The sequence below is a fragment of the Panthera onca genome, chromosome D1 (assembly GCF_046562875.1).
Source record: "Panthera onca isolate mPanOnc1 chromosome D1, mPanOnc1 haplotype 2, whole genome shotgun sequence".
In the NCBI taxonomy this organism is placed as follows: Eukaryota; Metazoa; Chordata; class Mammalia; order Carnivora; family Felidae; genus Panthera; species Panthera onca.
The window spans coordinates 30,944,093-30,971,564 of NC_138348.1; the positions used below are offsets into that span (position 1 = coordinate 30,944,093).

General features: G+C 36.3%; 1 long non-coding RNA gene across 1 annotated transcript in view; it reads left to right on the forward strand.

Moving 5' to 3' along the window:
• Nucleotides 1–14,594: 14,594 nt before the first annotated feature.
• The window catches only part of LOC144612945 (uncharacterized), a 499,846-nt gene continuing 486,968 nt past the window's right edge, over nucleotides 14,595–27,472 (forward strand). The window contains exon 1 of the long non-coding RNA XR_013550163.2: nucleotides 14,595–14,749. This is a non-coding gene — a long non-coding RNA (uncharacterized LOC144612945). The remainder of the gene's footprint in view (nucleotides 14,750–27,472) is intronic.

Sequence of the window (27,472 nt, forward strand, 5' to 3'; positions counted from 1 at the left end):
GTGTACACTACATCTTTATACATTCATCTATTTATGGACTTTGGACTCAGGTTGCTTCCATCACTTGGCTATTGTAAATAATCCTGAAATAAACAGGTACATATATGTTTTTGAATTGGTGTTTTGTTTTCTTTGGGTAAATATTTAGTACTGGAATTACTGGATAATGCCTATCCATTTTAAACTTTTGATCTCCAGAAATATAAGATAATAACTTTGCATTGTCTTGGGCCACTAAACTTGAGGTAATTTACTGTAGCAGCAATAGTAAACTAATATACTATTACATTATCTCATCTCCTGTTCTTATTGATGCCATGGAAAGGTTATTGGTATTCCTCTGAAGAAACCCAAACTGTGCTCATGGGTGTACAAATTATTGCAAGCCATTCATCTAGTAGATAGCAAAGGAAAAATTTAAATTCTAATTAGGTGACTTTTGAACTACATCAAAATGAAGACTAGTGAATTAAGGGCCGATAATTCTGGTGTATGTCATTACATTTTAAATTACATCACAGAAGCAAAGAAGTTAAAGAAATGTGTCGTTGAGTTGTAATACTGGTTTGGATATCAGAAGAAATTGCTTTTGTCAGAGTTTAGAGGAATGGTCAAATCCCACCAGGAAGAGGAAGAGAGGGGGAGATTAATGGGCAAGAGTGATTGTGACCAACAAGTGAGAGGACAGTAAGATGATTAACTGGATGATGGAATGTAGTGTATATCCTGGGGAATAGTGGGTCAACTAGGAAGAGAGTTTCCAATCACAAAGAAGCTCAAATACAGATACCAAAGTTTATATTGAATTTAGAAGGCAGTAAGGAATAATAGATGGTTCTGAGTTGTTCATGAAAGGTTTTTGTTATTCATTTCCAATATAATTTTATTTTAAAAATAGAGCTTATAGCATTTAGGTACTATACTATTAAAGATTGGTCTTCTAGCAGTTTGTAACAAAGATTGATATCAGGGAAACTAACTGAAGGCCATTCAAGTAACCCAACCATGAAATGATGAGGACCTTGATGAGGGTGCTATTTAGAAATTTAGGGGCGGTTTCTGGATATCATATTGAAAGAACAAACAGTAGACAAATTAGAGATGAATTAATGGTATTGGGCCTAATTTCTTGGGCAAATGGTTGGGTCACTGAAAAAGTTACAGGAATGAATTTTGAGAAAAGAAGCAGGGAAAACTAATTAGATTCTGGAAATGTTGAGTTTTTGATGAAAATAAGACATGGAAATAAAATATTCACAAGGTTTCTGAAAAAAAGGTTTTAAAACTCAGGATATAAGGATAAAGAATATAAGTGGAGGTATAATTTGAAAGGTCACAGTAAACTAGCTTTTCAAAGACAAAACTGTAGAGCGACAAAGGGATATGATAACGCATTGAGTTTTGGGGAAAACCATAATTTAGGATGTAGGAGGAGAAAGTGGAGTGATGCACAGAGTTGACTGAGACAAAAAGTAGGAAGGAGATTGTATATGGCATAGACACCAAGGAATGAAGTGATTTCAAAAATTGACAGACACCCAAGAATGAAGTGATTTCAAAAAATTCAATACAGCAGAAGCTTCTTGGCAAAGAAGTCTGAAAGAGGCCACTGGACTCTGGGATTCTGGATTAAAGAAGCTGTTGGTGAATCTTGAAAGAGAAACTTGTTGAGGTTGGAAACAATGCAATAGATTGAGGGACTTATGAACAATTTGAGAAAATTATTGTTATTCACTTTGCAAATGGAAGGAAGACAGCAGAATAGTAACTAGAGAGGGTAGTAAAGGTAATTCATGAGCAACGTCTCTGCTGGTTCTTTCTCATACTTCCCTCTTTCTGTATGTGGGTGTGCTTGTGTGTATATACATATAAATATATGTATGTATGTTGTTAGATATGTGACATACATATATACATACATACATACATACATACATACACAAATACACATAGACCTTGTTAGAAGATGAAGGAGGGACAGTAAAGTATCCTGTCAACTGAAAGCTACTTTGAGATGAATAATGAAGGAAGACAGCCACTCCATATCATTTACACAGAGATTTATTCAGACTAATTTACTGACAGGGGGAGTCAGGTAGATGATAATCCAGGTGCCCCGCAGCAATTCTCTGCAAAATCTGAACCTTAATCCATAGATTTTATAGAGTGAGGAAATGTGTGGAGACCACTATGGTGAGGCCAAAGAGTTTAACATTTAATAGACCTTATGGTACCATCTGTGTGCCAGAGGGGAAGCAGGAGAAGAAACTATGTTATCTCTACAAGTTATCTTAACAACTTTAGGGAAGTTGAGAATAAGCCTTCCTACACATAGCCCCAAGGGAAGTCTTTACATGGTCATGAACAAGATGGAGGGCCAAAGATGGATCAGTATTGTCAGAATTCCTACATATATATTAAGGAACAGTTAGGACTGTAGAAGAAGCTGGATAAAACAGGTAACTGCAAGTGAGGTTCAACAACAGTAGAAATAACAAAAATGACAATTATTGTATGTGAGTCCCTTGGAGAACACTCCTCTGAGGATCTTTCAGGCTCCAGAAGGGAATATGTTATTTCTGTCTCTTTTCTTTACTGCATTTCTGGGGATAGGCAGCTAGATATTTCTTGAGCTCTCCTACAGTGCCTTATACATTTAATGCTCATTATTAATTTGTGGTCTATATGAATAAATGTATCTTATTTTATCAAGTGTTACTCCAAAGAGGTAAGAAAAATAAATTCTCTGAGATAGAAGAAAGCCTTAACTGATGCTCACAACATTTTATAATAGAGATTTGAAACTCAGGGGGTTTATATAAGCAGAAGGTAGATAGTTCACTGAGAATTTGGAGAGTGCTTTTAATCTAATGGAAAGGCCCACAGCAGTTCATGAGTTCTTTGGTCAAAATATTTGGGTGTATGTTTCTCATCAAGACAATATACTTTGACTTTGACACTGATGGTTCCTCTCACTTTTTTTTGTGCTAGTGTGAATTAACATAGCACTGGCTTCAAAATATGTGTGCTATTCTCTAAAAAAGGCAAGGAAAAGGAGTTAGAGTTGGGGTGACTTCAGAGTTGCATTGGTCAGATACTTATTTATGCAAGATATTTCATCTAATTTAATCTTCACAACTCCATAAGGCAGATGCTTTTCTTACTGTGGTTTAGAATATACATATATTTTTACCATGTGCGCATATATATATATATATATATATATATATATATATATATATCACCATTTTAATCTCTTTTAAGTATACAGTTCAATGATATTAAGGACATTCACAATTTTGTACAACTGTCACCATTGTCCATTTCCAGAACTTTTTCATCATCCCAAAGAGAAACTTTCTATTAAACACTAACTCCCCATTCAACCCTCCCTCTCTCTCTCAGACCATGGTAACTTATATTTTTGTCTTTATGAATTTACCTATTCTAGTTACCTCATAAAGGTGGAATCATACACTATCCTTTTGTGTTGGACTGATTTCACTTAGCATAATGTTTTCAAGTTTCACTCATGCTGTAGCATGTATCAGAATTTCATTCTTTTTTGTGGTTGAATAATATCCTATTGTTTGTGTAACAATATTTGTCTACTCATCTGTTGATGGGCATTTGAGTTGTTGGTACCTTTTGGTTAAGGTGAATAATATTGCTATGAACATTACTGTACATGTATCTGTTTGAGTCCCTGCTTTTAGTTCTTTGGGATATATACCTAGAAATGGAATTGCTGGAGGCAAGTGCTTTTATATCCAGTCTTTTTTTCTAATAAACAATTGAGACTGAAAAATATTAACTTTCCCAAAGTCATATAAGTGGCAGAGCTGGGATTCCAACATGACCAAATACGTCTGATTCTAAAACCCAAAACTAACATCATGTTGACTTATGAGTTTTAATATATTTTCACTTTGCTATTATGAAAAGCTTGTATTTTCTTATAGGGCGCTTCTGCCTTTCAAATGATCCAGAATGCGTTGACATGACAAAAAAAAATGATCTTGTTAAAATGGTAGCTACTGATGTTGTCATCATTGTTTTTATCATGTTTAGAAAATATCATGTGTTATAAAAGTTGAAATATAAAAAAATGGGGAGCAACATTTCAGGTGTCTGGTTCTAAGATTTTTGTAACTAAAAATTTAGACTGAACTTCTGCCCAACTCATTCAGATTGCACATTGTACTTCCTGAGGGAGATTGCTTGACAATACCATTCTTTTGAACATATATAAGTAATTAAATAGGATTATCTTTTAATTCTATACTTTATATTTGCCTAGTATTAATCACTGAATTATTTATATGCAAGAAGGAACACAGACAAACCAAAACAAATGCTGGTGAATAAGATGGAAAAGAAGAAAAATGAATATTGCCTAAGAGACCAGTCAGACATCAAAGTATGTTGTTACCTACAAGGGCACCAGCTCTCATTAGGTAAATTTTTTTTTTTTTTTAAGATACTCCTACAGTCTTCCAACAGTGACAGTGAGATGATGGGTGTCATACCTGTACAGGACGTGTACTAATGCTTAGAACAGAAAATGACATTCACTCCTACTGTGCTGAATTACGAGGAGTCAACTTTGGAACCCCCCACCCCACCCCCACCCCCGCCTACCCAATAAAAGTAAACTTTTTAGCTGCTAGTCCTGAAATGCGATTCTGCTCCGGGGTTTATTTCCTTGTATAATCCACTAGAAAAAAAACGTATACTTATTTTCTGAACAACAACCATGTGGATTATGTGCTTTCAAAATATATATTAGATGCACCTAATTCAGACAAATCCAAGTGCTGTGGACATAACAAAAATGGGGTTTTTATTGTGGAATTAGTATTTCATTATACACTACTCTTAAAAATATTAGTTCTGCCCATTTTTAAAAATGGCTGTAACTTTTTATTTTACTGTCTGCTTCTTAAGAGACAGGAAATTTAAGTCTTAGGCAGTATATCTTATCATATTTGTGGCTCAGTAGTTGATAAGGCATAAAAGAGATTTATCTCTACCCACAGTAATTCCATTGTATACCTAAAGATTGCTACTGCTCAATTTGTAATGATACAGAGACAATTGTCAATAGTTTCACCAACTATCAATAGTTTCCCATTTTTTGTCTGGCTTGATTTTTGAAGGTTTCTTGTTTCTTATGGAATGATTGGTAATAAGCTATTTTATTTGAGTGTATGTGCCTAAAATTCTGAACAATCTCACTTTTCAGTCTATCTGTAGAAAAACCAAAGATAAAGATTTGTCCTCAATTTAGCTGTTATTTGTCTTTTTTTTTTTCACATTGTGTTTAGAATACCAGTTGATTCTATTTTATTTAGACATATTTCTAACGTCCTGGTGATGAAGTTGTCTGGAATACTTAAGTACACTTATATTTTAGCTCTTTCCCTATGGGGTGTGTTAACCATCATTACATTAAAAATGGAGTCTACTCCTATGTTTTCTTACTTAATTTAACTTTCTCATAACAGTGGTTTTCATCTTACATATTTTATATATCACAGTATTTGCAGTACTTTTTATGGATTTTTAGCTCATAAAACTATGTGTATGAATAGAAAGTGGTTTTTATTTATGATTACTGTCTCTAAATGTTTATTATAGGATAGGAATATATATAATATTTAATGAGGCACCAATCCTACTTGCCTTCTAATTAGACTCCCTGAATACGAAGGTGACTGAAGAAGTTCTCATCTTTGAGTTATTTATGAGGATATATACATAACAAGGTGAGCCAACTCTGATTCATTTTAGATCATTATCCTTATTCTCACATTAACTATCATGTGTTGAATTCTTACTATGTTTCAGTCCTTGGTTAAATTATAGGTATCATTTCATTATTCCTCTCAACAACCTTTTGAGAAAATTGTTTATTGCCCTGATTGGATAAATAAGGAAATTGAGGCTAAGCAAAATTCAGTAACTTGCTCAAGGTCACACAACCAGTAAATGATAGAAACAGGAGTTGAAGCTGTTTTTTGACTTCAAAGAATGATGTTAACTATTATTTTCTTCTGCCCCCTAAAGTTCTGATGGACATTGAAGAACATAGAATGATTGGTCAAGATAGATTCCAATGATTAGTCTCAGACTGAGACTTATTAAAATTTAAGGTAAATTTAAAGTAAGGGAAACATACTTTTCTGTAATAGAGTCTACCATCAGTAGAATACTTTAAGAACATTGGTTGAGTACTGGGACTGGAAAAAGATGATTTTGAATGTGTCTTTTTTTGTAAGGGTCTTATTTTGACAATTGCCTTTGAATCTGGTTCCTCAGAAAACGTGCCTTATTGCCACGACAGAAACAAGTAAATCTGAGAAATGACAAGAACAAGGCAATTAGAATGTTTGAAACACCATGGACATGATCAAAATCTAAAAGAATGAAACATTCTTATTTGGGAGTCTGATATGAGTCCTAATAATGTTGAGGGAACACTTTCCTTTCTCATTGAAAAAATAATTGGTGTCACATGGAGATGAACACTTTAACATCAGAACTGCAGGAGTGCTGGGGTTAATGCTAGGGATTAAGAAAGGAATGATATCCTGAGGAGTGTCTGAGAAAAGTCCTGATGAAGGTCAATAGGTGCCAAAAAGAGAGAACACAGGCAGCCAACACCTCCCAAAGGGTGTGTTAGTCAACTTGGACTGCTATGGCAAAAAATGACAGACTAGGTGGCTAATAAACAACAGAAATTCATTTCTCAGTTTTAGAGGCTGGAAACCTAACATCACAGTGCCAATATAGTTGTATGAAGAACTTCTTCTGTGTTGGAGATTTCTCACTGTATCTTTACATGGCAGATAGGGCTAATAAATGCCCCAAAATCCTATTTCCTAATACTATTATTTTAGGTATTAAGATTTAACATATAAATTTAGAGGGTAGGGGGACACAAACATTCATACTATAGCAAAGGAGGAATGGAAAGAGGAACAGCTTCTCCACAAGCCTATGTTAATAAGCTATCCTGGACTCCAACAGGGAAAAGCCTAGACTTGGAAGGATTGTGGTTCAAAAATTATGCTGATGAGACAGTAAAACATAAATTGTCTTTATATTGTCTTGTTATCTCCAGATTGTAATTCTACAGTACAAACATTCATATTTATACCCATGTATATGTTGCTAATATCCCCTTTTCTGTTTGATATGCAGTATTCACCTTCATTTAACAGTTAAAATTTTTCCTCAATTTTGATAGTTGATGGATTGCCATTTGGTAGGTGGAATGCATTAATTTCCTTAGTATCTCTCCAAGTTTTGCTTTGTTTTAATTGAAAATTAAATAGGGTTGTTCTGGAACAAATCAAGTCAGAAATATTTATTCTGTATATCACCTTGATGCCCAATGGACTACCTAATGGTTATTACTTATTTCATTACTTGAGTTGAAGGTTGCTATCTGAATACTATCTAGGTGTAGACCCATTCTGCATTCTTCACCTCTGTTTGTTTAATTATGTCTTCCAAAGCTGAACGATTTCAGAGCATGGTCTTATTTTTCCAAAATTTTTATTCTTTTTCCACCACTGCATCAGGTAACAAATATGTTCTGGGTATCCAGCAGATATTTATTACTATTATCATTACCTTTCTTAATCCCTGTATCACTCCTTCAGCCCACATATAACCACAGAATGATTCATTGATACATTGATAATTATAAGTTCTCAAACAACTGCATTTCCATTGATCAACCATATAGCAAACTTTATACATAGAACTGTATACTTTATACATGGAGCTCTTTTTCCTAGGTTGCAAAATTTTGTGTTTGAAACCTGAGACTTCTATGACTTAGGTTTCACTGATGTTTTGATAAAATATTTCTTCAGGTCACCTAGGAAAGAAATGATTGTGATTGATTCCTTTAGTCCCAATACAACTAACTGAAAAGAGACATTTTAAAACATCAGCACATATAAACACACAAGGGAAAAAATGTCAAGAAGGGGAATTGGCTCATTGATTTTAGTTTCCAGCATTCCAAAACTTATTCCTCTTGTTTTTGTCAGTTTGGGGTAGCCTAACATTCCAAATCTTATTCCTCTTACCTTAATTTGGGACGCCATAGACGGGATGGCTTGAATGACAGAGACTTATTTTCTTAGAATTTTGGAGGCTAGAAATCTAAGATCAAGCCCAAGACCAAGATTAAGACCATTACCATGGCAGTTTCTGGTGAGGGCTCTCTTCTTGGCTTGTGGATAGCAGCCTTCTTGCTCTGTTCGTCAGTGGTGGTGTGTCGGGGGGAGAGGAGAATGAGTAAACTCTGGTGTTTCGTCTCCTAAGGACACTAGTCTCATCATAAGGGCCCCACACTCATGATCACATCTAAACCTAATCATCTTCCAACCATCCCATTTCCAAATAATCGCATGGTTTTAGGGCTTCAACATATGAATTTTGAGGATTACAGTTTTGTATCTAGCACCTCTTTACAGTTGTGAATGGTTTAAAACAATCAATAAGTATTCACCAAGCGATTGGTATGAGCCCAGGAATGTGCTGGATTCTATGGGAGCTATAAAAAGAAGAAGGACATGAATAAGAAGTTGATTTGAATTTTAATAAATTTAGATAGATCTTTTAGTAAGAAAACAAAGATACAGAGACATAATTCCCTATTAGGGTTTTTAAAATGGCAGAATGCTTTTTGGTTTGGTCATCAAGGAGGAGGAAAATCTTGAGTTTTGGGTTGCACAAGAAGGCATGGTGGGAAAAATAGAAGTTCTTCCTTTAAGATAATTCTCTTATGATTGCTTAGAATTGTCAGAATATAGATCAGAGCAGCCTAGAGAGGTCTATCAATCAATCTTCCTTTCCTTCTGTGCTCCTCAAGGTATTTACATAGCTGTATAAACCTGAGTTAGAAGGCCTGTGACTTAAATTCATGTGTTCTTATCTACTTCATCTGGGTCCATTATTCTATGCATTAAATATAAAATTGCTTAAGTGAAGAATTAAAGTAATTTAACCAAAAAGGAAAAAAAAATAGTATTTCATGCCTACAGTGTGGCAGACATTTTTATACTATACTTGATTTAATTCTCATAACCGCTCCCCCAAAGTAACTATTTTTATCCCCATTTTACACACAAAGACACTAAATCCCAGGAAGATTAAATAACTTGCTTTAAGCTAGTTCTAAAAAGCACTTATTCTGCTAATAAGTGGTAGAGAAGAATTTTAGTCAGACCCTGTTTAATCCAAAGCCCATAAGTTTTTCATCATATCATATCATTTCCCTGAGAAAACAACACTGAACTTGAATTTGGTAACTTCATATTTATTCAATTCTGTATGCTTCCTTCTCAAACTCACATGCATATTCACAGCATTTGACTTGCCTCTCTCTTTCTCATCTTCTCCAACAATCACATCAGATATTTAAGCAAGTTGAAAAGGATAAAAGCTCATCCTTCCATTGTTCCACCAATTGATCAAAAATAATTCCATGCAAAGGAATGAGAATGGTGTGTGCCCTTTTGTATTTCTTTAATAATTGATGTTCTAAAAGAAATATAATAGATATTATATGAAGATAAGAACCTATGGTAAAATAAATTTGGGAAATCCTGGTTTAAACAGTTAAACAAATTTGTACCTTGTAGGACTTCCCATATCCTAAAATGTTAATGTACGGTATAGATTTCCAAGAGCGTGGAATGAACTGCTGTGTTTCCATAAATTATTTGACTACAAAACCCTAATCTTATTGAATAACTATTAGAATTTTAGAGAACCTAGAATTCTCTGGAGTACAGTTTGAAACACTGACTTCTGGCAGTGAATGACTCTTGTTTCATGTAAATGGTTTTTTCCTATGGTCACTACAGGAGTGCATTTATCTTATGAGTTAAAACTTAAAATACCAGAATACATATGTGGATGAGCTAGTTCTTTCATTTCAATTGGTAAAGCGGTTTGGGGAAGATGATAAGCCACACAAATATGTGCTCAGAGTTCTATTTGTCTGTGCAGTTCAGAGCAAGGTGAATTTAAGATTGAATTGCTCTGATGGAGTGTGAGTGTGGGTAGGGTGGGAGTATGGGTGGGCGGCATTCATTTTAGGCCACCATTATGAAAGTAGAACTCACTTGCTTTTACTATCAGCACAATATGTGCCTTTGTAAACAGGACACAATCTGGAACCTGATTCCTGTATTAAACACACTTTTCTGTAGTTCATTTTTAGAATTTTGAACTTAGCTTCCTCATGCTTTTATAGAGAAGGTTTAATTTGTGCCTACAGAAGGCAGTTATCTTAGAGTCTGGGGGTATGATGGGAAAGTAATACATGAATTGGCATTGGTGGGAAAGAGAAAAACTGATTGCCACAGATCATTCTCTTGAGCTTCCAACCATCTGGAGGATGCCATATGGAGGAGGGAAGAGTTCAGAGGAGACCAGCACTTAAATCATCAGACCCATTTTAGTCTCCACTGGACTAGATTTGATCATGAAGAGCTGACTATAGTTCTCTCTATTATGGCTACTCAACTCATATAAGTCTAGGCTAAAATAATAGGTCCACCATTTACTAGCTGTGTGTCTATTTTCAAATTACCTAATTTTTCTAAACCTCATCTTAATCATCAGTTAATGTAAGGATAATATTCATTTGGACTTATTATTATTATTAATGGAGATAAAAGCACCTACATTGTACCTTGCTCATAGTTGATAATGAGTGCCACTTTCCTTTGCATGCCAGACTTTTGGATGGGTTGGAGAAGGACTTGATGAGTGGGACATGAGGAATCCAGGTAGGGGGGAACATACTGGTGCTTTCCTATATTTGATAATGTTTCTGTGTTAAGAGGGCTAGTCAGTTTTACCTACTAGACACGAGATGACAAATGGATTTAATTTCCAATGAACTTTCTTCAGTTCTCATTTTACTTTTCTGCTCTGAAGACTTTGATAATGAACAGTACTTCCTCTTGGATTTTTCTTTGACTTCTGCAAGGCTCTACTATCTTAGTTCTCCTTAAATATGTGACTACCACTTCCTCCAGCTTTTGAAAAAAAAATTGTGTTCTGGTTATCCATCACTGCATAACAAGCCACCTCCAAACTTTTTGGAGTAAAACAATGTCATTTTATTTTTACCCTTTACAGTCTGGAGGTTGACTAGCGCAACTGGGTGGGTTCTCAGGTTCTCTCATGCAGTTGCCATCAGGAACGCAGGGCTGGAATCATCTGAAGACTTACTCACTCATGTCTGTCTCCTAGGAGGAGCTGGGAGATGTGAATAGATGGCGGCTGCATCAGCTGAAGATCCCTGGGCATCTCTCTCTGTATATATGTCGTCTCTCTTCATAGTTTTTTATATACAGCAGCTTTGGGGTAAACATGCTTCTCACGTGGTGAATCAGGCCTTCATAGATACATTTCTGAGCTCGGAAGGTAGATGGAGAGAGTGGGGAGAAAGAGAGAATGATAACATTTTCTGACCTAGCCTCAGAAGTCAAGCATTGTCACTTCTGAAACATTTTATTCATCAAGATAGTCACAAAGGTCTGCTCAGTTTCAAAGGGAGGAGAAATAAACTCTGCTCTTGTTGATGGTGAGACAAGATTCTGAAAGAGCACATGGAATCAAATACTTTTGTTGGCACTTTGAGAAAATAGAACTTATCACTGTTTGTCCTTGGGCCCCAACACTGTACATCCCTTTTACATGAAAAATACATTCACTCAGTCCCCTAAGACACCATCCCCCGCAGATGTCATGCTATTATGGCATTTGGCTAATTCTCAAGGGCCAGGATCTTGGCATATAATCAGGTTTAGATATGGGTGAGCCTCTCCAGAGTGGTTCCCTTTCAGAAAGGAAGAAATAGGCAGGACAGCAGTCAGTGGTCTGCAGCAATTTGGAAAAAGTAACTGGGCGTATATTGCCAATTGTTTGATTCGGGTTTAGGCGTACTGCCTGGGAATGATTTTCCACAGCATTTGTCTTTGCCTTTCTCATAAAATGGTTCCTATGTTTGCAGCTCTGGTTTTTTTAGTCTGTTTCCTGCTGGGAGAAGCTCAAGCACGGCCTCTTTCATTTGGTGCTGTTTCTGTCCTTTTCCAGCCAAGCTGATATAATTCTTTTTTTAAAACTTGGCATGTTTTTTAATGTATCAATCTCTAAACCATTACATTAGACAAAAGTAACACCCATGGATCTCTTCAGGGTAATCTCCATGGTACCCCTGAGGTAGCTTCCTCTGAGATGGTTATGGGACAGTGCATTTCAGATTCTTAGAAGTCCTATTGTGTAATTGAAAGGATCTGTGAGACAGGCCTTGGTATGCTTAGAAAGTCTTTTTGTTTTTTTCAGGTACTACCTTAAATTTTTCTTCATATATGTTTTTATCATGGCTTTCTCTTTAGACCATGTTTTCCTGATTGCATACTAGATTTTTTTTCTGTACCCTGAAGCTATTTCTTATTTTGAGGATTGTTTTCCTCCAGAGAGGCTCAGGATGAATGTTTTATTTATGCAGCAAGCCCTGGCTCCTTTATATTTAACAATTCTTTCTTTTGGTTATTGCTCTCCTCATGCACTTTACTATAGTCAGCTAGAAAGCAGGCAGCCATTTCAATGCTCTGCCTGGAGATCTTCTATCATCTAGTCCATTAGGTGCATTTTCCCTATTTTCTACATTATAGCAGGCGAGGGTGTTGCTAAATTTTCTAACAATGCCTTTAGGCTAGCCAGACTTTATTTGGAAGTTCATGGAGTCAAAGATACATGTCTCAAGATAGAAGGCCAGCCTTTCATGACTTTTCTTGGAAGTCATGCATATTTCTGCATTTCATTTAGTTAGATGGTCACAAAGGCCCACTCAGGTTGAAGAAGAAAGGAATAGACTCCACTTCTTGATGGAAAAATGGCAAGAATCTAGAGAAGCATGCAGGAATAAAAATCTTGAGGCCATTTATGCAACATGTAATCTAACAGATCCAGACTATAGCTGTTTCCAAAGATTCTGTTCTTTTCCTGCTCTACTTTTCTTTCCATAATTGTTCACTTGCTCATTCCATCTGCACTCATGGCTTTAAGTAACATACTATGTACATGACTCTCAAAGTCATCTTCATCATCTTAGTCATTACCATTATCAAATAGCTAACACATTTTGAACACCTGTAGTAATCTAGGCACACATTATTACAATGTTAATAATTATAAATTTTTTAAAAAAATAATGGTAACAACAGTAGTAATACCTATTTCATATACTGTGAAGATTAGTGTGGTGGCATAAAAAAGTTAACCTTGTGAGTTTTTTTTTAAAAATATTTATTTATTTTTAGAGAGGAAGAGAACATACATGCACAGGTGCAAGTGGGGGCAGGACAAAGATACAGAGGGAGAGAGAGAATCCCAAGCAGGTTTCACACTGCCAGTGCAGATGTGAGGTTTGATCTCATGGAAAACAAGATCATGACCTGAGCCAAAATCAAGTTGGATGCTTAATTGACTGAGCCATCCAGATGCCCCAACCTTGTGAATCTTTAATCACTCACAATCTCTCTCTCCCCATCCCCAAAGTCACTGCAAATAGGTTGTGCAGTCTAAATAAAATTAGTCATTTGTTTGTTATTCAATCAAAGTTTTAAGAACCCTAGCACCACAACCTATACTCTGGCTTGATCACCAACCACTATTTTCCCATATAGAAATGCTTGAACCATCATCACTAGATATTGTTTATATAATATCAGCCAAGATGTCTACTGCTCAGTGAATGCTTTGTGCCTTCTTTTCCTTGACAAAGAACCAAACTGAGTACTAAGCATCATAGAACATTAGTGGTGGAGGGAATGCAATGATGCTAGGGGGATCTTAGATACCATCCAGTGATGCAGAGTATTTTACTTGTTGCTCTCTGGAAACTATAGGTATCCAAGAAAATGTTTCTTAATTGAGACTCTCTGCCAATGCTTCAACCGGAACAACTTGATTTTTGCTTGTTTTACAAATTAGGGTTCTATTCAAGATTTTCTTTGGGGATCCCAGGTTCTACTTTCATAAATTGAAAAGTCACCAATAATAAACACCACCCCCTTTTAAAAATGAAGAAACTGAGACTCAGAAGATTGACCACCTCAGAGTCACATTCATAACAAGAGGCAGAGGCAGTACCATCATTAGAGCTCATAGCTGATTCCTATAGAGGGTTCCATTGGTGCAGAGTGATATTCTCCTGGCCTCTCAAAGTTACAAGGGAAGACTTTTAATTACCTGTATTGGTATCTCTTCACTTGAGGACTTTCCGTAGGGAGGCTGCTCTGCTGGAATGTGGGGAAGGATGGAAAGCCTGAAGAATTAACAACCCCTGTGATCAAGCCCAAGCAATAAATAACAGAAGTTTGTGTAGAACTACCCTAACTTTTTTGCTCTTTACATGTAAAGAGTCTATACTGTTGTTCTGGGATTTGCCCTGTGGGATTAAGCTGTAGTTATCCATAGGGGTAATTTACTTGATAATATGCTTCTTATATAATATACCTATTTATTTTCTTATTCCTCTTCCAGAGTTTCCTTGGATCATAGCACTAATGAACTTTTTTCACTGGTGTCCTTGTCTGAGGATCTGTTTGGGAGAAAAATCAAATGAAGACATCTTCTGACTCACCATATAGTGTTGGGCTTGAGTTAACCATTGGTGAAGGAGTAGACTGGAGAAAAACAAAGTGTGAGTAGAAGACTGGGTGAAAGATAGAGTGTGAATAGCGTTGCACTTTCATAGTTCATGAAGAACTATGCCATCTTGGCACAAGGTCCTTCTAATCTGTGCAGCCCATTTTGCTAGCCTATTTTATATTTTCATTGTGTTTTATGCCCATTTAGACATCACCATTCTACTCTGACAGTCTAATTGTATTCTAGCTTCCCTGGCTCATGGTGACATTCTCAAAATCAGTGTCCTCTCATTCATCCAGCATGTCATGCAGTGCTTGGCACTGAGTTCACTGGTTGGTTAAGAGAATCACCTTCCTTGTATGTTGGTAGAATGGGTCAGAAACTCCTCTAACAGGAGCAAGTAGAAAATAAAGTGCCTACACAAGATCAGGGAAAAGAGCTTAGCTGTGAAGTTGTAAGAACTCACAAACCATAAAAGGTTTTTAAGCACAGGAACAGTATTATGAAAGTGCTATTTATGGAAGAAAATGCATTGAAGTTACACTTAAAATAGATCAGATCAAGAGAGCTTAAACTCAAGGAGGATGACAAGAGACCAATGCTGTAATTTAGGTATGAGGGGATGGTTTGTGGGGAGGAGGAAAGTCATGTCCAGGAGAATCGACAGAAAGACATAGATGGGAAGAGAAACACTGCACAAAATTTCAAGAGGAATTGCTAAGTGTTGGTAGGTAAAAATATGCCAGATTATATATATATAGTGTTTTCTGTTTTCCATAGTACTTAACTCTAAAGTTTGGAGCCACTGGGCAGATGTGATGTTATTGACAAAGGCAGAGCCATTGAGAGCAGGAACTGCTGTTGGAGGAGGTTAACAAGCTCAGTTTAGTTGTTTTAAGTTTGTGGTGAGAGCAAACTCTCCAAGTAGTAATATGCTATTGAAATACAGAAGAAGCCAGGGCTCTGTGACTACCCTAATCCTCACAAATTATTGTTTCAGAAACACATAGATTTATCAGCTAATTTTTAAGAGAGAAAATAAATAAGAATGGCTGTAGTAAAATATTTCTTATCACTTTTCTTTTTTATAGTATTCAGTAAAAATTCAATGCCATTATCAGTATAAAGATGCTTTCATATAAAATATTGGATTATAAAATACATGAGAAGACATTAAAAGTCATTGTTAACCTTCCCAGTTTTTACATGTCATACGAGATAACATATCATTGCTAGGCCTAGATTGAACAGTTGGATGTATTTTATGCTCTCATTTCACTTTATCATGGATTAAGCACTCACTGTGTACATTACAATTTAGGGGAATATAGAATGAATAAGAAAGCATTCTTGCTCTCAACAAATTTAGGATCTAAACAGTTTCTTTGAGACTAAGTCTAGATACCTCCTTGGCCAAGTCAAAAAGTTCACATTAAAATGTCAAGTGTGCATAAACAAAATTTGTGGGCTTGTGGTATCTTGTGGTGGTGCTAATGAAGGCTGTCATTTGGATTGACTAGGGTCATCCAGAAAGGCTTTTCTGAAGAGGTGGCATTTGAGATGTCCCTGGTATGGGATGGCTAGACTATTAGTAGGCAGGAGACTATGTAGCAAGTGGTGGTTGAGCTGTGTTGTTTCAATGATGTGAAAAGTATTGAGGTGTCCTTGGGCTAAGTGGTGGACATATGTGTGTGATGTTGTCAAGGCACTTGTGAACATCAGAGCCTGAAGGCTGCAGCATCACAGTGACTCAGACCTGAGAGCTTTACAGCCTCCCATTGCACAAATCCGTTCTGTTTCAGAGCAACGCCTGAGTCATCATGGGGAACAGTTGGCCATGTTGTTAACAGTACACTCTGAAGCGGTTACAGAATATTTATGCCTGTTGGCAAAGGGAAATCAGATGTGGGGGCTCAGGATACACTCCTGTATAAAGGAATGTGCCTGCAGTCTATTTTTCCCTGGAGCCTCTCTCACAAGGCAGGTAGAAAACTTGAGAGATTGGAATTGTTATAAGAATATTAACAGGTCATCAATGCTTCCATTTATAGAATGTACTATGCCCTGTTTAAAGCATGAAAGCATGTTAAATACATAACTGCACTGAAGTGAGTCCTCACAAACACCTGCTGTCAGTAGCTGTGGTTCATGGGTATGGGACAAAGGCTTGGGAAGCTGAAGTAACTTTCCCATAGTCATGTAACCCAGTAATCAGTTGGGATTTGATTTCAGCTGATTCTGACCCCAAATCCCATTTTTCTTAAACAGTTTTACCTCTCACGAGTAGACTCATAAGTACATGGCTGATGGGCCACAGGAATCATTCACAATGACACAGATCTTTAGTGTTTTTAATGTGCCAAATATTATAATTAATAGTAAGTTAAAAGAGCTGTTCCTAAATGTCGTATTTGTTCCTTATAATAACTCTGTAAAGCCAAGTTGAAGTTAATGTTCAGAGAAAGTGCTGGGCAGGAGGAAGGTCACAAGGTAATCCTTGAACACTAAATAAATGCTCATTCTATAAGTGGTTTTCAAATTTTTCAAAATAAAAAAACACTTATCCAAACAAAATATTATGGAGAAACCTAATTTGTGATGAAGCCAAAGGGAATGGGACTGTTGAGGCTGAACTCAAGTTACAGAACCTTGGGGACCCTGCCTGTTTAGATTCTTCCTACTGTACTTACTGGCCCACACCAATATACCTCAGTAGAAACCTGGGCCTTGAAGAGCTCAAGTTCTACTCTTGCTGCCTCAGATATAAAGGACACAGCTGCCTTGGTCTAAGCCTTTTATCCTCCCTCTCCCCCTACCTATACTTGCCTTTAGTCATTAGGGAGCATTTCTATTCTTTGACTCTTGTCTTTGCCTCTGCTGTGTGAGCACTGGGGTTCTGTGTCATAATGTACGAGTTTATGGCTTGCCCTGTGCAGATATTCATATCTGGAGCAAGAACTTCTTTTTCTTTTCTAAAGGAATATTAGGCATCTTTACATGACATTTTAATTATCTTATTATCACCAAGAAAGCACAGAAATTCTAGTGTCAGATTGCACAGGCTCAGATCCTTGGTGTTTAACTTAGTACGTTGAAATATAGCCTCTCTGTTTGTCCTCTCATCCCTGAAATGGGGATTATAATGGTAACTGCCACTCTGGATGCTTTGATAATTAAGTTAGTACTTCATGGAAAAGACTTAGAACAGTGGCTGGCACAGAAAAACTGCTTGACAAATATAAGCTATTGCCATGGATTAAAAACTGTGAAGAGTTTTTAGTCTCAATGAGTTAGTATGACTAAGTAGACATACACACATACCTGTTGCTCTGAGACTGTATTTATCAAAAGCATCACATTAAAAATCAATCTTAAACTTTCCTTTTCAGGAGCAACCATGGTTGAGTAGTGAGACTGGTGTGGCAGTAAATATGATGGGCATTGAGAAGTTATAGTGTATCTACAGGGTATATGATATAGTGTACCATGGGATGGTGAGCAGACCACAGAACATGAGGAGTAAAAAAATTTTTGAAATATGATGATTGAACTGAAGGAGAGAATAGACACTTAGTATGGAGCCCAATGGGTTTCAGATAAAAATAGAACCAATACGTGGGGGACTAGAAGGAAGGAAGGAAATATTTAGTACCTAGGATGTGTTAGGAATATGCATTCACATGTCACTTAATTTTTATAACTATCTCATAAAATGAGAATTATTTCCTCATTTTTACACATAAGGAAAGCTGGAGTTTAGGAATGCTTATCAATGGGGAGATCTAGAATTCAACATAGGTCCCTTGGACTGCAAATTCTAAGTTCTTTCTGCTGCATCTCTTTATATAAGTTGGAGCTGTCCAACAAGAGATAGGCTGCCATAGCAGTCTTGAAGTGTACACAGAGTGCTGTGGTTGGCTTTCTGTGACTCTTGATTCTAATACTCGGTATATGACAAAAAGACATTTCAATCTCAATTTTCTTCTAAGTTGCCTTTCATATTCCATATTGATTTTTTTCAGGTCTTCATTTTCAGGAAATATGTCAAGTTGCCATTGAGTTTTATTCAGATATCTGTATTAATTTCATCAGAGGGCACATTTCAAGATAGAGCACTTCGCTAGGGGCTTTGCCTTTTAGACACTGATGTAACGGGAAAAACCGAAACACTTAAAGTTGGCTTTGACTATTATGACAAGCATATTATGTTGGTGGAAATCCTCCAGGCTTTCAAGGAGTGAAAATAATGACTGCAAAATAAGCCCAGAGTTAAGCTTTTCTAAGTGCCCCCTTCTGTATTTGCTTCCTCATTATCTGAATCCATAATTTGCCAGAACACCAGGCACTTTTCTCCTTGCTCCGACTGAAGTTTTCTCATTTGTGTGATGGGGAAGTTGAAGGACATATCCTTCAAAATTCATCCTCATACTGGTATTTTGTGACTGAAGACTAACCTAAAATAAATTTCCTACACTTTTCTTTCTTTCTTTCTTTCTTTCTTTCTTTCCTTCTTTCTTTCTTTCTTCTTTCTTTCTTTTCCTCACTCCCTTTCTTTTTCCTTTGTTTATTTGGTCACCTGCTTGATAAATGAGACTCCAGTTTAATTTTTTTTTAATGTTGAATTATTTTTGAGAGAGAATGAGAGACAGAGACAGAGCATGAGCAGGGAAGGGGCAAAGTGAGAGGGAGACACAGAATCTGAAGCAGGCTCCAGGCTCTGAACTATCAGCACAGAGCCCAATGTGGGGCTCAAACTCACAAACCATAAGATCATGACCTGAGCTGAAGTCCGACACTTAACCACCTGAGCCGAAGTCCGACACTTAACCACCTGAGCCACCCAGGCACCTCTGAGACTTTAGCTTAAATTCAAAGCCTTGACTTAAAAAAATAACCTTGAAGTGTGTAGTTCCTAAAACAAGCTGGCACTCTACAAAGAAAAGAAATGATTTCCACTTAAGCAAAACAGCAAAGTTACAGATTGCAGCTATCATCACTAATTAGCTATCACAGATGGAGGGCTGCCTCACCTCAAAGGAAGAGCTGGACAGCTACCTACAGATAACTGGGACATAAATAACTTGCTCAGCTCTCACTACAATAACCATACCATATTGCTTCTCTTGTAAGAGATGTCCATTTTAGAACTGGGACAAAAGTGACTTGTTTTGTAATTAACTTTAATAGAATTTCCTAGGTATAAAAATAATAAACGCTATTGCAGAATAGTTAGGTAAAGGACAAAAATAAGAAAATAAGAAATCATCCACAGTTCTCTCTAGCCATAAATACAGTTAATATATTGTTATATATCCTTCCACTCCTCCTCTGATCCATGTTTATGAAGTACTAGCTTACACTGAATATTTTGCAAGCCTTTTTACTTAACACTTGTAAACATTTTTTTGTCATTAATATTATCCCACCATATCATTTATGAATAATGAAGAGTATTTTGTTATTTGGATGTTTCTTATTTTAACTACCTTTATTATCTGACACATAGGTTTTCATTTTTTCACTGTTATAAGCAATGTTGTAATAACCATCCTTATACATAGATCTCGATACACATACACAAATATTACCTATATTTCCATATATGTATGCTTTATGTATACACACATATACACACACGCGCAGAATCTATATTCAGAACACAGTCCTTATAGCTATATAGCCTTGAGTGAGTTTCTGAATAACCCTATACCTCAGTTCATTCACCTATAAAATAGAGGCCATAATAGTATGTACCTCATATGGTTGTAAGAATTAAATGGAATAACACTTGAAACATGATTAGCACAATCTCTGGAAAGTCACAAATACCCAATAATTATGAGAAAAATATTGTCATTTGTTATGTTTATGTTACTGGATAGTCAGGAAGGTGCAAGTTGGGACAGAAATTTCATTTACTGACCTACTAGTGGTTAGAAATCATGCGTAGGTGGGAAGATGGGTGTGCTTTCCCAGACATCTCTGGAAGCTACCCCCATATCCTTCTTAGCCTTAAGGTAGCAGCAAGGATAATATAAGCACATATTATTTCAAAAGACCCCTGTTGGAGAAGAGTTCAGACAGGCTAAGAGGCAAAATCTGGGGTAAGCAGATGAAGCTACAAGTCCTTTGACTTTTCTGTGCTGCCAATTGTTGAAGCTTAATCAGTTTGCATGTTTTATGATGAAAGATGTTGGCCCTGAGTGGAGAGGCAGTTGGCCGAGATTTGAAAATTATTGTGACAGTTAAAAGAGGAAAGTGAATTAGCAACAATACAATAAATGGTTTAAACAGTAGGCCTGGCCAATCAGAGTCACTGATGTAGAGATATCCAGTCAAAGGCAGGCCAATTCTGTAAATGAGGAAGTTAGCACAACTCAGACTGTGTTGCATAGAGTGGCATTTGAGTTTCAGAAACATTTTAAAGTTCCCAGAGATGATAATGATTTACCATAACATACGCTGTATTTTGGAAATAATGTAAGTACCAAACATTTGGGAATTTGTTACAGAAATCATGGTGGTGTATACCATATTATGTAACTCCTAGGTAATTAATCATTAAAAGTATGTTGCAGAATACTAACTGACATGACAGTGTTTTATTCAAGGAAATAACATTACAAAACAATATGCATAGTATGATTACATTTTATTTTGGAAAAAAATCTTTCATTAAAAAAAAGATTTGGAAGGACACAAAACAAGATATTAACAGTTACTCTCTCTGGGTAGTGTAATACTAAATGTACTTTTCTTTTTCTTCTTTCTTTTTTTTTTAAATTTTCTACCGTAAAGTAAATAAGTATATATTGCTTATATACCAAAAGTATATATTGCTTCTGCGATAAGAGTAATTTGTAAATTTAAAAAGGAGTCACAAGTGAATTAAAAATAAAATTATTAAAAACTCTTCACTAAAATCTTGAAAATTAATTTTTAAAGGTATTAATTACCATTTAGGTTTTTTAAAATTCAGTCTAGATTATTTCTACAAACAATCATTTTTCCCCCCTTTCAGTTGGGCTGATCATGCCTGTCAATTAGCAGATAGAGTATTTGAAAACAGGTTGGATTTCATCCTGTGCACTTCAAAATCAGTATTACTTATTCAATTTATTATGTTGGTAATATAGAACTTGAATTTTAATTACAAGTGTTCAAATTCAGGTGTAGAGAATTCCATTAAAAAACACCTTACTTTATTTAACAAGGAATAACTAAGCATAAAAATGAAATGAGCAATGAAAATCTCTGAATGTACCCCAAAAGACCAATGTGCTGGACTGCAAAATTATTTCTTGAACTTCTTTCCTGAGAGAAATAAGAAATTATTGAGGTACTAAGACTTATCTTTAGAATTAAAATTAGCTAAGGGCAAATATTTTCTTTTCACAACCTGAGAGTACTAGTCATGGAATGTTAATATAGATCTAGTCAAATGTCGAATAAATCAATTGTGTGGTGCTTTATACACAGTATTCCTTCAGAGGTACTTATCCAGTAACAAAAAATCTATCATAAATATGATTTACTGATTTGTTGGATGGCCCATGTTAGTCAAAATCGTCAGTTCTTTTTTGCATAATTTTTTTTCTTTTTCTCCAAAAAGAGAGTGGGAGATTGTTGTTCTAATCTCTTTTTAAGAGCTCATCAATAATGCACCAGATCAAAATTTAGAACAGGCTGTGTAACGATTGGCATATGGGGGATGAAGAAAATTAATTTGATACAAGAGAACAACCAGACAACTTCCCCTCAATAATTCTTCTACTTCTGTGAAGGGAGGATTTAGGAGGTGGTGAGGAGGGGTGAGAAGCAGATATTTAAAACCTGCCCTAATGTTTTAACTGCATAAAGAGCAGATTGATATAATTAAAATGCACACTTCCCATCTTTCTTCATCTCGATAGCCAATCAGTTGTTCTGTCATATTGATTCTATCCCTTTAGTTTTACTAAAATTTATCCCTTCCCCTTCATTTTGGATGACTTTCCCAGGTTCAGATTCTCCTTACCTATCTGTGGTTTATTCCAATGGGCCCTATTTTTTTCTGCCCCTATCTTTTCATAATTCAATCTATTTTTTAAACTAATATCATTACAAAGTTAATCTCCAAAAGCACAGTTCTCTTCATTTCATTGTTGGGTAACATTTACATCCCATTCTATATTGAGATTATTTGCAATCACTGTATTTGCTTTATCTTTCATAAATCAAGGCTAATTTTATAAGTATCTGGCATCAGAACAGTAAGGCTAGAAGTAGGTTGCTGGTAGTGCAAAAATGCATGTAAAAGAAATGCCCATGATCCATTAGGCAGTACCTTATAACATCAAGTCATATGAGGTAAGACCTTTGAGGAAAAGCATCACTGTATTGCAGACTCTCTTTTCTTTTCTTTTTTGAAAGTTTATTTATTTATTTCGAGAGAGACAAAGATAGCACGAGTGGGGGAGGGGCAGAGTTAGAGGAAGACAGAGAATCCCACGCAGGTTCCACACTGTCAGCGTGGAGTCCAACATGGGGCTTGAACCCATAAAACCATGAGATCATGACCTGAGCAACCAAGACACTGAAACCAAGAGTTGGATGCTTAACTGACTGAGCTACCCAGGTGCCCCTAGACTCTCTTTCCTTGACTTCAAGCTTCACAATATGACTGTGTTATATGACTCATTTACTAGTGAAAGCCAAAGAATAAGAATCTTGGGTTTTACTACCAATCTCTTTTCATAACCGACTCAAGAGATCAGGACATGAAAGGATGCATTCATTAATTCATTTTACTTACAAATATCTACTGAGTATCTCCTCATTCCAGAAATCCTGTTAGTACTTAATAGGTTCTTAATAAAGTTTAAGCTAATAGGGTTTAAAGCTTATTTGTCTACACTTTTCATTTTTTTAATTTTTAAAAATATTTTATTATTTATGAGAGAGAGAGAGAGAGAGAGAGAGAGAGAGAGAGAGAGAGTGAGCAGGAGAGGGACAGAGAGAGAGAGAGGGAGACACAGAATCTGAAGCAGGCTCCAGGCTCTGAGTTGTTAGCACAGAGCCTGACGTGAGGTTGAACTCATGGACTGTGAGATCATGGCCTGAGCCAAAGTAAGACGCTTAACTGATTGAACTGCCCAGATACTCCTACATCTTTCATTTTTATAAAAGATCAATTAGGTAAACTGATCAAAGTCTATGGCAAGCACTAGAATAACTATTTGTAGTAATATATGAAGTTCCTTCAATTCTCCAGCATAGGACTATTATTGTATATAATCATCCTTCCTTCTGGAACACTCATCTTTCACCTTTTAGCTCCTGTCCAATTTAAAGATTTTATTTCAAATGTTATTTTTGCATGGAAATCTTTTCTTATTTCCTGAGATTAGATTTAACCTCCACATAAAAAAACTTCATAACATCCTACTTTCCCTTTACAGCACTTAACAGAATGTTTAATTATCTAATTCATAGCTCTCTGACTAGACTAACTACAAAAGACCTCAGGCTTGCTCAGTGCTTCCACTCAATGCCTGAAACAATGAGACAGTGGACATTTGTAGGATGAATGAAGTAATGAATGGATCTTTTCATCTCTCAATCTCTTATGATTCTTGTAAAAAGATATTGTTAATAAAACCCAGTCTGTTACTATTAATTGAGGCATCTCCAGGGTCACCATAATCCTACTGTGAGGATTGAAGTCATACACAAAGGGTCTACAATACAGTGTTCAAAAGTCTTGACTCAGGTGGCCCTGATGTACTCAGATACTCACTATGGATAATAAGCAGCTGAATGCTTTTTTTTTTTTTTTTTTTACAACTTTTTTCACTACCAGCATTCTGCCTCCAGGATTACTGTTTCAAACCCAGAGATCCTTATGTTTAGCCTTGATCTTTGAAAGGTAAGGTGAACACAAAGATTGCAAATAATTTCAATATAGAATAGAATACAAAATGTTATTCAGCAATAGGATATTACCCAAGTACCCAAAGGAACTATTCATAGACATAAATAATTAAAAAAAAAGAACTGGAGGGGTGCCTGGTGGCTAATTGGTTGAGAGTCTGACTCCAGCTCAGTTCGTGATCTCGTGGTTCTTAAGTTGAAGCCCTGTGTCCTGCTCGCTGCTGTCAGCACAGAGCCTGGAGCCCACTTCAGATCCTCTGTCCTCCTCTCTCTTTGCCCCTCCCCTACTCGTTCTCTCTCTCTCTCTCAAATGAATATATTATTTTTTTAAATTAAAAAAAGAAACCTAGAGGGTAAAAATGTGGGCCAAACTGGTCAAGGAAGCATCCATGTAGACTGTTCTACCTTCCTCCCTGTTCCCCATTCCAAGCAGTAAGTTTTGTTCCACATGCATTTGATAGTCTTTTATGAGCCCTTTAAAAATCCCTCCAGACCTCTTTCCATATCCATCATAGAATCGTAGCATTCTGTATTTGTTGAGTGTATGTACATGGCTTGCTCTGGCAATGGAAAACTAATTAAAATCTTAAGTGGTTTCAGCTGTGATTTTCAGCAAAGACTCATCCAAGGCATTGGGTAGCAGAGCAGTGAATAATGCAGATGAGGTCCTTAATCTTATATAATTTATATTATCATTAGGCAGAGAGAGAATCAATAAGCAAGCAAAGCAACAAATGGCCAGGATAATTTCTTGGAGTATGATGTTTCCTGTAAAGAAAACAAGACTGGGTGATGTGATGGATGGTGACTGGGGCTGCTGGTTGTTGATTGAGATTTTTAGTTTGGGTGATAAAGGAGGACTTTCCTTGCAGAGATGACATTTGAGCCTTCACCCTTTTCCCCTACAGCAGTGGTTCCCAACTAGGGATGATTTCACATCACCCTCCCAAAGAACATTTGATATTATCTGGAGATACTTTGGTTGTCACAGCTAGAGGGGTATTTGCTACTGATATGTAGTGAGGGAAGAGGGCCAAGGATGTTGCTAAACATTCTACAGTGTATAGGACAACCTCCCCAAAAGAATTATCCATTTCAAAATATCAACAGTGCTGAAGTCGAGGAACTGGTTTATTCTGATCAAGACATCCACGTTGGTTCTTTGAAGTTGTGAGTCACATCACGTTAGTCCTCTGTTCTAAATCCTTTGAGAATCCCCATGTCTCCCAGCTCTCTCCATTACTCCTTGGCTCTTATTTCACTTCTTTTATTCATTACACTTCAACTTCTGGCCTTTGTGCTGGCAGATACTCTTGCTTGGAATGTTCTTCCCTTAGATATCTGAAGGGTTATCTTTTCTCTATCAAATATACTTACTTATGACCTTGCCAGTTGCAATCCTATACTTTCCTTCTGATTGTCTTACCTGGATTTTGCTTCTATGGCATCTTCTAACATGTCATATTGCTTAGTTATATAATATGATATTGCTTATTGCTTATCTCCCCTCCTGGAAGCTAATCTTCATAAACTTACGGGTTTATGACAGTGTCTGGCATAGTGGGTGCCTTGTGAATATTTGTCAAATGAAGGAAGGAAGGAAAGAACAGACTTGAATGATAAAAATGTGGCTGCCAAGAAAAACCCTGGGGAAAGAGTAAGTGTAAAGACCTTAAGAGACAATGAGACTGGTATGCAAAGGTCCAACTACCCACCCCCCAAATTTTAATACTGAGCTATCTTTTAAATGTTCAACATTGTTTTTGTTATTGTTTCAGAGGCTGCTACTTAAAAGTAAGTATGTTATCTGAAACATAACACAAAATTAAACTAATAAGTGTTATGCCATCAGCAATTTATTGTACTATCTCTTAAATAAAGATGGAATGAATGAAGGTAGAAGAGAAAAAGATAAGGAAGAAGTCTTCTGAATGGAAGTATGGGAGAGGTTGAAAATGTCAAGGGAAGAAACTAACATTTGCTGATCAACTAGTATGAGCAAGTGCATCACTAAGTAGTTACATATGTGCTCTTATTTTGGGTCCAACATTTTTAAAAATATTTTTTAAGTTAATTTATTTATTATTGAGCGAAAAAGAGCACAAGCTGGGGAGGAGCAGAAAGAGAGGTAGACACAGAATCCGAAGCAGTTTCCAAGTTCTAAGCTGGAGCACAGAGCCCAAAGTGGGGCTCAAACCCACAGACTATGAGATCATGACCTGAACCAAAGTCAGACACTTAACCGACTGAGCCACCTAGGTGCTCCATTTTGGGTCTAAAATTGTATTCATCCACTGAGGCTGCTATAACAAAATACCATAAGCCAAGTAACTTAAACATTAGACACTTATTTCTCATCATTCTAGAAGCTGAAAAGTCCAAGATCAAGGTGCTGGCCAGTTTGGTCAGGATTTTCAAGAGAAAATCCTGTTTCTGACTTAAAGATGGCCATCTTCTTGCTGTGTCCTCAAAAGGGGGAAAAAAGAAAGATCTTTGTGTTTCTTTTTATAAGAGCACCAATCCCATCATGAGGGCTCCACCCTCATGGACTAATTACCTCCTAAAGGCTCCATCTCCAAATACTGTACCATCACTGGCTTCCTCATCAAAAATGTAAATTTCTATAGGCCTTGGAAGGGATGTTATACTAAGTCCCACTGCTTATAGTATAAGCATATTTAAGAATGCTGTTTTCTTGTCCTGGGAAGATGAGTAATGAAAGTCTTTACATATGAGAATTATGGCCATTCTGAATTGCTGGAGTTAATGCATTCAAATATGCAATTGTTTGAAAGAGTCATCTTTGATTTTGTGCCAATTTTAATTGCCTATTTAAGCAGAAATGCACTTCAAGTTATTTTTA